We start from the raw sequence: 13,185 nt of genomic DNA on the forward strand, positions 1-13,185 counted from the left end.
ACAACTCATCTGCTTCATCCTGGATCACAATGTCTTCACCTTCGATAACCAGTTCTTTACCCAAACACACGGAACAGCCATGGGGACCAAATTCGCACCCCAATACGCCAACATTTTCATGCACAAGTTCGAGCAGGACTTCTTCACTGCACAAGACCTCCAACCAACACTATACACCAGATACATCGACGACATTTTCTTTCTATGGACCCACGGTGAGGAATCACTGAAGAGACTACACGATAACATCAACAAGTTCCATCCCACCATCAAGCTCACCATGGACTACTCCTCAGAATCAGTTTCTTTCTTGGACACACGAATCTCCATCTGAGACGGGCACCTCAGCACCTCACTCTACCGCAAGCCCACGGACAAACTCACGATGCTCCACTTTTCCAGCTTCCACCCTAACCACGTCAAAGAGGCCATCCCCTATGGACAGGCCCTGCGAATACACAGGATCTGCTCAGACGAGGAGGAACGCGATGGACACCTACAGACGCTGAAAGACGCCCTAGTAAGAACGGGATATGACGCTCGACTCATCGATCGACAGTTCCGATGGGCCACAGCGAAAAATTGCATAGACCTCCTCAGAAGACTAACACGGGACGCAACCAACAGAGTACCCTTTGTCGTCCAGTACTTCCCCGGAGCGGAGAAACTACGCCATGTTCTCCGCAGCCTTCAACATGTCATCAATGACGAAGAACACCTCGCTATGGCCATCCCCACACCTCCACAACTCAGCTTTGAACAGCCGCCCAACCTCAAACAGACCATCGTTCGCAGCAAATTACCCAGCTTTCAGGAGAAGAGCGTCCGCGACACCACACAACCCTGCCACGGTAACCTCTGCAAGACATGCCAGATCATCGACACAGATACCACCATCACACGATAGGACACCACCCACCAGGTGCAAGGTTCATACAACCTGTGACTCGGCCAACGTTGTCTACCTCATACGTTGCAATGTACCATTCATGCTCTGGGGCATCCCTGCATGGTACATTGGTCTCGCCAATGTACCATGCAGGGATGCCCCAGAGCATGGTACATTGGCGAGACCATGCAGACGCTGCGACAACGGATGAACGGACACTGCACAACAATCGCCAGACAGGAGGGTTCCCTCCCAGCCGGGGAACTCTTTAGCAGTCAAGGACATTCAGCCATCAACCTTCGGGTAAGCGTACTCCAAGGCGGCCTTCGAGACACACGACAACGCAAAATCGTCGAGCAGAAATTGATAGCCAAGTTCCGCACCCATGAGGACGGCCTCAACCGGGATCTTGGGTTCATGTCACGTGACACGTAACCCCACCAGCGAACAAAAGTTATCTGTTTTTAATATAACGGGTCATTTGCTGTCTTTCTCTTCCTTCCGGATGTTTCTATGTTTCTGCCTCTCTCTCTCTGTTTTTTTTTTCTTTTTAGTTGTTTGTACATTTGGTGGCCCTGTAGGTAACACCTCTCTGTCGGAACACATTGATTGCCTTGGCAATGGGACCTCCTCAGAAGACTAACACGGGAAGCAACCAACAGAGTACCCTTCGTCGTCCAGTACTTCCCCGGAGCGGAGAAACTACGCCATGTTCTCCGCAGCCTTCAACATGTTATCAATGATGATGAACACCTCGCTATGGCCATCCCCACACCTCCACTAATCGCCTTTAAACAGCCACCCAACCTCAAACAAACCATCGTTCGCAGCAAATTACCCAGCTTTCAGGAGAACAGCGTCCATGACACCACACAACACTGCCACGGTAACCTCTGCAAGACATGCCAGATCATCGACACAGATACCACCATCACACGAGAGGACACCACTCACCAGGTGCACGGTTCATACTCCTGTGACTCGGCCAACGTTGTCTACCTCATACATTGCAGGAAAGGATGCCCCCGAGCATGGTACATTGGTGAGACCATGCAGACGCTGCGACAACGGATGAACGGACACCGCGCAACAATCGCCAAACAGGAGGGTTCCCTCCCAGTCGGGGAACACTTCAGCAGTCAGGGACATTCATCCACCGACCTTCAGGTAAGCGTACTCCAAGGCGGCCTTTGAGACACACGACAACGCAAAATCGTCGAGCAGAAATTGATAGCCAAGTTCCGCACCCATGAGGACGGCCTCAACCGGGATCTTGGGTTCATGTCACACTACACGTAACCCCACTAGCAAACAAATGTTATCCGTTTTTAATATAACTGGTCATTGACTGTCTTCCTCCTCTCTCTCTCTCTTTTTTTTTGCGGGGTTTGGATATTCGAAGGCCTTTCAGGTGACACCTTTCTGTCTGCTCACTGTGATTGCCTTGGCAACGGGCAGTAATCACCAGGCATTGTTCTGTGATTTACAAATGCGAAGGATTCGAAAATTTCATTTCCACACCGTTCACCTGAGGAAGGAGGAAGCCTCCGGAAAAGCTTGTGGAGTTTAAAATAAATTTGTTGGACGATAACTTGGTGTTGTAAAATTGTTTGCAACGGGCAGTTGGAAAGACTTTCTGTGATCACCAGGTGTTGTTCTCTGATTTATAAATGCGAAATGTTCGAGGATTTCATTTCCACATTCACCTGAGGAAGGAGGACGCCTCCGAAAGCTTGTGATTTTCAAATAAAATTGTTGGACTCTCACTTGGTGTTGTAAAATTGTTTACAAAAGTTTAAAAATGAGGCAGAGTTTCAGCCAATGAGGGAGATCCGGGCTCAGCCCCGCCCACTCGGGGCCGCAAGTCCCGCCCCTCACACACTCCCATTGGTTGGAGGACCAATCGCTCTTCCTATTGGTCCGGAGCTCCCGTCAATCACCCGGGCAGTGTGAGCTGAGCATGCGCGGCGGGCGGGGAGTGAGGCCGAGATCGTGTCCGCAACAGGTGAGAGATGGGCGGGGGGAGCGGGTTAATAAACCCCGGGGGAGGGGGCGGGGGCTTCACAAACCCCGAGTGCGGCCCCGGGCCCGAATATCAAACAGTGAACATTCTCCTCTCTCTCTCTACACTCCGGGGGCTCCGGTTCAGATCAGACCGGAAACTCAACAAACGGCCCGCGGCCTCCGAGCATGCGCAGTGCCAGCGTCAAACCTCGTGACTCATCGAATCAGGGAGCGTCTGTAAATGAAGGAGAAATGGTGATCGGTCAGGGAGCGTCTGTAAATGAAGGAGAAATGATGATCGGTCAGGGAGCGTCTGCGAATGAACGAGAAATGGTGATCGGTCAGGGAGCGTCTGTAAATGAAGGAGAAATGGTGATAGGTCAGGGAGCGTCTGTAAATGAAGGAGAAATGGTGATCGGTCAGGCAGCGTCTGTAAATGAAGGAGAAATGTTGATCGGTCAGGGAGCGTCTGCGAATGAACGAGAAATGGTGATCGGTCAGGGAGCGTCTGTAAATGAAGGAGAAATGGTGATAGGTCAGGGAGCGTCTGTAAATGAAGGAGAAATGGTGAAGGTCGGGGGAGTCTGTCGATGAATGAGGAATGGTGATTGGTCAGGGAGCGTCTGTAAATGAAGGAGAAATGTTGAATGTCAGGGAGAGTCTGTAAATGAGGAAGAAAATCTGATGGCTCATAAGAACATAAGAAATAGGAGCAGGAGTAGGCCGTACGCCCCCTTGAGCCTGCTCTGTATTCAATAAGATCAAGGCTGATCTTTGACCTCAACTCCACTTTACTGCCCAATCCCCATATCCCTTGATTCCCTTAGAGTCCAAAAATCTATCAATCTCAGCCTTGCATATACTCAACGACTGTGCATCCACAGCCCTTTGAGGTAGAGAATTCCAAAGATTTACAACCCTCTCAGTGGTGAAATTCCTCCTCATCTCAGTCTTAAATGGCCGACCCCTTATTCTGAGACAATGTTCCTACTTCTACACTCTCCAGCCAGGGGAAACATCCTCTCAGTATCTACCCTCTCAAGCCCTCTCAGAATCTTACAAGTTTCAATGAGATCACCTCTCATTCTTAGAACCATAGAAAAGATACAGCACAGAAGGGGGCCATTCGACCCATTGTGTCCGCGCTGGCTCGAAGAACAACCAGGTGCCCATTCTAATCCCACCTTCCAGCACCCGGTCCGTAGCCCTGCAGCTTACAGCACGTTAGGTGCAGGTCCAGGTACTTTTTAAAAGAGTTGAGGGTCCCTGCCTCTACCACCAATTCGGGCAGCGAATTCCATACACCCACCACCCTCTGGGTAAAACAATTTTTCCTCGTGTCCCCTCCAATCCTTCCTCCAATCCAGCTGAAATCTATTTCCTCGAGTTCTTGAACTCTCAGCTCGGGGAAACAGATGCTTCCTGTCTGCTCCATCTGGGCCCCTCATCATTTTGTGCACCTCTATCAAGTCACCACTCAGCCTCCTCTGCTCCAAGGAAAACAACACTAACCTATCCAATCTCTCCTCGTCACTGCAATTTTCAAGCCCTGGCAACATTCTTTGTAAATCTTCTCTGCACTCTCCAGAGCTATTTTTTTTTATTCGTTCATGGGATGTGGACTTCGCTGGCGAGGCCGGCATTTATTGTCCTTGAGAAGGTGGTGGTGAGCTGCACTTTTCGGAATGAGATTTTGCAACTGAGTGGCTTGCTGGGCCATGAAGAATCAACCACATTGCTGTGGGTCTGGAGTCACATGTAGGCCAGATCCGGGTCAGGACGGCAGGTTTCCTTTCCTGAAGGACATTAGTGAACCAGATGATTTTTTACGACAATCCGGTAGTTTCATGGCCACCATTACTGATACTAGTATTTTAATTCCATATTTTTATTTAATTAATTGAATTTTTTAAATTAACTAATTGAATTTAAATTTACCAGCTGCCGTGGCGGGATTTGAAATTATGACTCCGGATTACTAGTCCAGTAACATAACCACTATGCTACCGTACTCTCTATATGTTACGTCTTTCCTGTAATGTGGTGACCAGAACTGCACACAATACTCCAGCTGTGGCCTTACCAGCATTTTATACAGTTTATACAGTCATTACATCCGTGCTTTTGTATTCTATACCTCGGCTAATAACGGAGAGCATTCCGTATGCCTTCTTCACAACCTTATCTACCTGTACTGCCACCTTCAGGGACCTGTGCACGTGCACTCCATGGTCTCTCACTTCCTCCACCCCTCTCAATATATTCCTGTATACTGCGTATTCCCTTTTACTGTTTGCCCTCCCGAAGTGCATTGCCTCACACTTCTCCGGGTTGAACTCCATTTGCCACTTTTCCGCCCACTCCACCAACCCATTGATATCTTCTTGGAGTCTGCAGCTCCCCTCTTCACTATCAATTACACAGCCAATTTTTGTGTCATCTGCACATTTGCCAATCATGCTCCCGACATTCAAGTCCAAATCATTAAGATATACCACAAACAGCGGGGACCCAACATTGAAACCTATGGCACACCACTGGAAACAGATTTCCATTCGCAAAGATATCCATCGACTTTTACCCTTTTTTTTCCTGTTACTGAGCCAATTTTGGATCTAATTCACCGCATTTTCCTGTATCCCATGGGCTTTTACCTTTCTGACCAGTCTGCCATGTGGGACCTTGTCAAATGCCTTACTACAATCCATGTAGACAACATCCAACAGCACTACCCTCATCAATCCTCCTTGTCACTTCCTCAAATAATTTAATCAGATTTGGAAGGCATGACCTTCCCTGAACAAATCCATGCTGACTATGCCTTTCCAAGTGACAGTTTATCCTATCTGTCAGTATTGATTCTAATAGTTTGCCCACCACCGAGGTAAGACTGACCGGCCTATAATTGTTCGGTCTTTCCCTTGTACCCTTTTTAAACAATGGTCTTACGTTTTCAGTCTTCCGGTACCTCCCCTGTATCTAATGAGGATTGGAAAATGATCCTCAGAGCATCCGCTATTTCCTCCCTGGCTTCCTCCAATAGCCCAGGAAACAATCCATCCGGCCCTGGTGACTTATCAACTTTCAAGGATTCCAGTCCCTCTGGTACTTCCTCTCTCGTTATGTTTACCGTATCCAATATTTCACACCTCTCCTCTTTAACTACTACGTCCGGATCATCCCCTTCCTTTGTGAATACGGAGAAAAAATATTCATTTAAAACCCCACCCACATGTTCTGCTTCTACACACAAGTTACCCTTATCATCCCTGATCGGTCCCACCTTTTCCTTAGCTATCCTCTTGTTCTTAATGTACTGATAAAATATCTAACATTCTTCTAAACTCCAGAGAGCATAGGCCCATTCTATTCAATCTCTCCTCATAAGACAACTGTCTCATCCCAGGAATCAATCTAGTGAACCTTCGCTGCATATGCCCTTCCTTAGATAAGGAGAGCACAACTGTACACAGTACTCCAGATGTGGTCTCACCAAAGCCCTGTACAACTGCAACAAGACTTCCTTATTCTTCTGCTCCATCCCCCTTGCAATAAATTCCAACATTCCAGTTGCCTTGCGAATTGCTTGCTGTACCTGCATGTTATCTTTCGGTGTTTCTTGTACGAGGACACCCAAATCTCTCTGAACACCAACATTTAATAGTTTCTCACCATTTAAAAAATTCTGTTTTTCTATTCTTCCTACCAAAGTGAGTAACCTCACATTTCCCCACATTATACTCTACCTACCACCTTCTTGCCCACTCACTTAACCTGTCTATATCCCTTTGCAGGCTCTTTGTGTCCTCCTCACAGTTTACTTTCCCACCAAGCTTCATGTCGTCAGCAAACTTGGATACATCACACTTGGTCCCATCATCGAAGTCATTGATATATATTGTAAATAGCTGAGGCCCAAGTACTGATCCTTGCGGCACCCCACTAGTTACACGTCTCGGTCATTAATATATATCAAAAAGAGTTATGGTCCAAATACCAACCCCTGCGGAACACCACTGTATACTTCCTTCCAGTCTGTGAAACAATGGTTCACCACTGCTCTTTGCATTCTGTCTCTCCGCCAATTTTGTATCCATGCTGCAATGGGCTTCAATTTTACCAACAGGTCCATTCGGTGGTACTTTACCAAATGTCTTTTAAATGTCCGTGCACACAACATCGAGTGCACTACCCTCATCAACCCTCTCCGTTATTTTATTGAAGAACTCAATCAAATTAAATGATTTTACTTCGAACAAATCTACTTTTAACTGATCAATATTGACTGTCATTTATTAACCCACGTTCTTCCAAGTGAGAATTAATTTTGTCCCCGATTCTGGTCTCTGGAAGTTTCCCACCGACGTTAGGCTGACTGGCCTGTAATTGCCGGGTTTATCCCTCTCCCATATTCTTGAACAGGGGTGTGACACTTGCAATCCTCCAGTCCTCAGACACCACTCCCATATCCAAGGAGGATTGGAAGATTGTGGTCAGAGCCTCCGCTATCTCCACCCTTACTTCCCTCAGTAATCTCGGAGGCATCCCATCTGGTCCGAAAGATGTTTTTACTTTGAGCACTGCCAATCTTTTAAGTACCTCCTCTTTATTTATTTCTATCGTCTCCAATATCACTACTACCTCCTCCTTTACTGTACAATGGCAGAATCCTCTTCTCTGGTGAAGACGGATGTAAAGTATTCATTTAGTGCCTCAGCCATGCCCTCTGCCTCCACAAGAAGATCTCCTTTTTTGTCCCTAATAAACCCCACCCTTCCTTTGACTCCCCTTTTACTATTTGCATGTTTATCAAAGACTTTTGGATTCTCTTTTATGTTAACCGCCAATCTATTCTCATACTCCCTCTTTGCACCTCTTATTCCCTTTTTTAGATCTCTGTACTTTCTTTGTTCAGCCTGGTTCACGACTGTATTATGAACCTTACATTCGTCATAAGCCTCCTTTTTCTGTTTCATTTTAATCTCTATCTCTTTAGTCATCCAGGGAGCTCTAGCTTTGGATGCCCTTCCTTTCTCCCCCGTGGGGATCTGTCTGCTCTGTACCCGAACCAACTCCTCCTTCAAGGCCTCCCATTGTTCAATTACTGTTGTTGCCAATTTTTGATTCCAATCCACCTGGACAAGATCCCTTTTTAACTCACTGGAATTCGCCCTCCTCCAGTTAAGTATTTTCACATTTGTTTGTTCCTTGTCCTTTTCCGTAACTATTCTAAACCGAATGAGATTATGATCACTGCTGCCCCACTGAAAGATGCTCCACCTGCCCCACTTCATTCTCCACACCGAGCCCACTGCTGTACTCAGATTCGCTCTCCCGCATTCGCTCTCTCCCATTCACTCTCTCGCATTCCCGCTCTCGCATTCCCGCTCTCGCATTCCCTCTCTCGCATTCCCTCTCACATTCGCCCTCTCACCTTCTCCCTCTCACCTTCTCCCTCTCACCTTCGCCCTCTCACCTTCGCCCTCTCACCTTCGCCCTCTCACCTTCGCCCTCTCACATTCACCCACTCACATTCCCTCTCTCACATTCCCTCTCATTCCCTCTCTCACATTGGCTCTCTCACATTCACCCTCTCGCATTCCCGCTCTCGCATTCCCGCTCTCGCATTCCCCCTCTCGCATTCCCCCTCTCCCATTCGCCCTCTCCCATTCGCCCTCTCCCATTCGCCCTCTCCCATTCGCCCTCTCCCATTCCCGCTCTCCCATTCCCCCTTTCACATTCGCTCTGTCACATTCGCTCTCTCACATTCGCTCTCTCATATTCGCCCTCTCACATTCGCCCTCTCACATTCACTCTCATTCTCTCACGTTCCCTCTCTCGCGTTCCCTCTCTCGCGTTCCCTCTCTCACGTTGGCTCTCTCACGTTGGCTCTCTCACGTTGGCTCTCTCACTTTCGCTCTCTCACTTTCGCTCTCTCATTTTCGCTCTCTCACTTTCGCTCTCTCACTTTCGCTCTCTCACATTCACTCATGGTTTAGGACCACTGAAAGATGATGCGATGGGTTTGGATTTCAGCACAGGGAGGAGGGAGAGTGCGCGGGATGGGGGATTTGCAGCTTTGAGGGAACAAGGGAGGAAAGCATGTTCCGTAGACACTAACATAGCCTGTTCTGAATTTCGATCCTATATTTACAGTGATGACTTTTAAACCTCTTCATGTCAAGATCTGACAGAGTCATTCGAATCATCAGGACCTGAATTTCATCGGCCTTTGAATGTGGAAGGAGAAATGTTCGTCTGTTCTTTCTCTGGGAGAAGATTTCAAACACCCGAGTGAGAATGTTCCAGTGCACTGACTGTGGAAAGAGCTTTAACCAGTGACACAGCCTGAAAAAACATCACACCATTCACAGCGGGGAGAAACCGTACACGTGTTCTGTGTGTGGACGAGGCTTCGACTGATCGTCAAACCTGGAGAGACGCAAGGACACCCGGACCACGGAGAAACCGTGGAAATGTGGGGACTGTGGGAAGGAATTCAATTACCCGTCAAAGCTGGAAACTCATCGACGCAATCACACAGGGGAGAGGCCGTTCACCTGCTCCGTGTGTGGGAAGGGATTCACTCAGTCATCCAACCTTCAGTCACACCAGCGAGTTCACACTGGGGAGAGACCTTTTAAATGCTCTGACTGTGAGAAGAGATTTAAAAGCAGAAAAGAACTGCTGGCACACCAGCGAGTTCACACTGGGGAGAGGCCGTTCTCTTGCTCTGTGTGTGGGAAGGGATTCACTCAGTTATCCAACCTTCTGTCACACCAGCGAGTTCACTCTGTTGAGAGACCTTTTAAATGCTCTGACTGTGAGAAGAGATTTAAACGCAGAAATGAACTGCTGACGCACCAGCGAGTTCACACTGGGGAGAAGCCATTCTCCTGCTCTGTGTGTGGGAAGAGATTCACTCAGTTATCCAACCTTCTGGCACACCAGCGAGTTCACACTGATGAGAGACCTTTTAAATGTTCTGACTGTGGGCAGAGGTTTCAAAGCAAAAGGAATCTGCTGACACACCAACACACTCACACTGGGGAGAGGCCGTTCACCTGCTCTGTGTGCGGGAAGGGATTCACTATTTCATCTGAGCTGCTGACACACCAGCGATTTCACACTGGGGAGAGGCCTTTTAAATGTTGTGACTGTGGGAAGAGATTTAAAATCAGAAACGAATTGCTGACACATCGACGCACTCACACTGGGGAGAGGCCGTTCACCCGCTCTCAGTGTAAGAAGAGATTCACTCGGTCATCGCACCTTCTGTCACACCAGCGAGTTCACTCTGATGAGAGACATTTTAAATGTTCTGACTGTGAGAAGAGTTTTAAAAGCAAAAGGAATCTGCTGACACACCAACATACTCATCCTGGGGAGAGGCCGTTCTGCTGCTCCGTGTGTAAGAAGAGATTCACTCAGTCATCCACCCTGCTGATACACCAGCGAGTTCACACTGAAGAGAGACCATTTAAATGTTCTGACTGTAAGAAAAGCTTTAAAAGCAGAAACGAACTGTGGAGACACCAACGCACTCACACTGGGGAGAGGCCGTTCACCTGCTCTGTGTGCGGGAAGGGATTCACTCGGTCATCCCACCTACGAAGACACCAGCGAGTTCACACTGATGAGAGACCTTTTAAATGTTCTGACTGTGAGAAGAGGTTTAAAAGCAGAAACGAACTGCTGAGACACCAACGCACTCACACTGGGGAGAGGCCGTTCATCTGCTCGAAGCGTAAGAAGAGATTCACTCGGTCATCCCACCTTCTGTCACACCAGCGAGCTCACACTGGGGAGAGACCGTTCACCTGCTCCGTGTGTGGGAAGAGATTCACTCGGTCATCCCACCTACTGAGACACCAGCGAGTTCACACTGATGAGAGACCTTTTAAATGTTCTGACTGTGAGAAGAGGTTTGAAAGCAAAGTTAATCTGCTGACACACCAACGCACTCACACTGGGGAGAGGCCGTTCACCTGCTCCGTGTTTGGGAAGAGATTCACTCGGTCATCCACCCTGCTGACACACCAGCGAGTTAAATCTGATGAAAGACCTTTTAAATGTTCTGACTGTGAGAAAAGCTTTAAAAGCAGAAACGAACTGCTGAGACATCGACGCACTCACACTGGGGAGAGACCATTCTGCTGCTCCGTGTGCAAGAAGAGATTCACTCGATCATCCCATCTTCTGTCACACCAGCTAGTTCACTCTGAAGAGAGACCTTTTAAATGTTCTGACTGTGAGAAGAGGTTTAAAAGCAGAAACGAACTGCTGAGACACCAACGCGCTCACACTGGGGAGAGGCCGTTCATCTGCTCTGTGTGTGGGAAGAGATTCACTCGATCATCCCACCTTCTGACACACCAACGTACTCACCCTGGGGAAAGACCTTTAAATGTTCTGACTGTGAGAAGTGTTTTAAAAGCACAAATGATCTGCTGACACACCAACACACTCACACTGGGGAGAGACTGTTCACCTGGCTCCGTGTGTGGGAAGGGATTCACTCATTCAGCCCACCTTCTGAGACATCAACTTGTTCACACTATTGAGTGACCTTTTAATTCACTCACTGTGAGAAGAGCTTTAAAAGCAGAAATGAACTGCTGACTCATCAACACATGCTCATTGGGGAGAGATTGTTCACCTGCTCCGTGTGTGGGAAGGGATTCACTCAGTCATCACACGTGCTGAGACACCAGCGAGTTCACATATGACTGCAGGGGTTGGATTCTGCTGTTAATCCCATCCAGGACTGAACCATGTTCATTCTGACAGTTGGGGTTTGTTTCTGCTGATCTTAATAACCGCTATAACTGGGCTGGAGTTTGATATTCTGGATATCTGTTAAATAAATCAGCGTTATTTTAAATACTTGTTGTAGGTTTTGGTCTTTCCCACCTGAGTGTTTAGCATCACCTGACTGGAGCTGAGAAAGGACAATCTGGGGGGAGGATCGTCCGGTGGGAACAGAACTTCAGCCTGGACACAGTCCTTCAGGGCCACACTGAGAGGGGCAAACGGCACTTTGGCCTTTCTCGTCTCTCTTCGGTGACAGCAAGGTGGCCGTGAGACATCCGGTCTAAAAATGACTGTGGTAATTATTCTATGGAGATTTCAACTGTTTGAGTGACAGTTCTAAGTGTACCATTTAAGGCAGGCGTTAACTCATTTAAAATAAACCCGTTAAAAATAAATGAGTTAAAGTCCACATTAAAATAGCAGAGGGAGGAGTTCACAGGAGCCTGTTAACTGCTGGTACAATTATACAACAGTCATTCGATCTCCAGATAAAGAAGGACCTGCAGTGTGTTTCCAGAATTCACGATTTTATTGATGTGTGCGTGTTAGACACCAGGATCACTAAAAATACACAACCCGGACCATCCACAGGGCAGGAGCGATCCCGACAGTTACTCTGGGATCACTCCCACTGCGGAACTCCACCACTGACCCTGCTGAAGGTTGCAGGCTCAGGGAGTGGGGCCTCCAGGAGTGGACTGTAAGAAAGCTGCGTTTCAGTATCCTGATAAATATATGCCGAGGAACCAGCGGAATCCTTACTAAGGAACCGTCTGGGGTTTTACCTGTCAGTGTAGGTCTAGCGGTGAATGATTCCTGACTCCCTGAACTGTCTTACATTTAACCCAGGTCAGATCAGGATGAATTCAGTTCACAGGAGAATTGGGACAAATATCATCCACAATCGAGGGAGACACATGCAGCCATTAGAGAAACTCAGAGATCTTTGGAAAAGAAGATGGTGCACAATTGTGGGAATAATAGCAAACGCCTTTCCAGCTACGTCAGGAGTCAGAAGACCATTAAAGAGGTTTTAGGGCCACTGAGAGACAGTTCAGGGCCACTGAGAGACAGTTCAGGACAGATTCCCAGGCTATGGCAGAGTTGTTAAATGACTATTTCTCATCAGTCTACACTCCTGTAGATGAGGCTCAGATTCCAGCTGTGGGATGTGCTGTCGACAATAACATCATAAATATTAAAATAGAAAGGGATGTCATCTTGGATAAAATATGAAATCTGAAAATACTTTATATTCCAGGTCTAGATGATATCCACCCATGAGTGTTTAAAGAGATGGGGCGGGTGCTCTGTGAGCCCCATGCCTGTATCTTCAACTGCTCAATAGAGTCAGGGATTGTCCCCTGAGATTGGAAGGTAGCTCACGTAGTTCCCATTTTCAAGAAAGGGGATAAGTCAGAGCCGGGGAATGACAGGCCCTTCGATGTGACCTCGATCAGAGGGAAGATGCTTGAAGG

The sequence above is a fragment of the Heptranchias perlo genome, chromosome 20, assembly GCF_035084215.1.
Source record: "Heptranchias perlo isolate sHepPer1 chromosome 20, sHepPer1.hap1, whole genome shotgun sequence".
NCBI lineage: Eukaryota > Metazoa > Chordata > Chondrichthyes > Hexanchiformes > Hexanchidae > Heptranchias > Heptranchias perlo.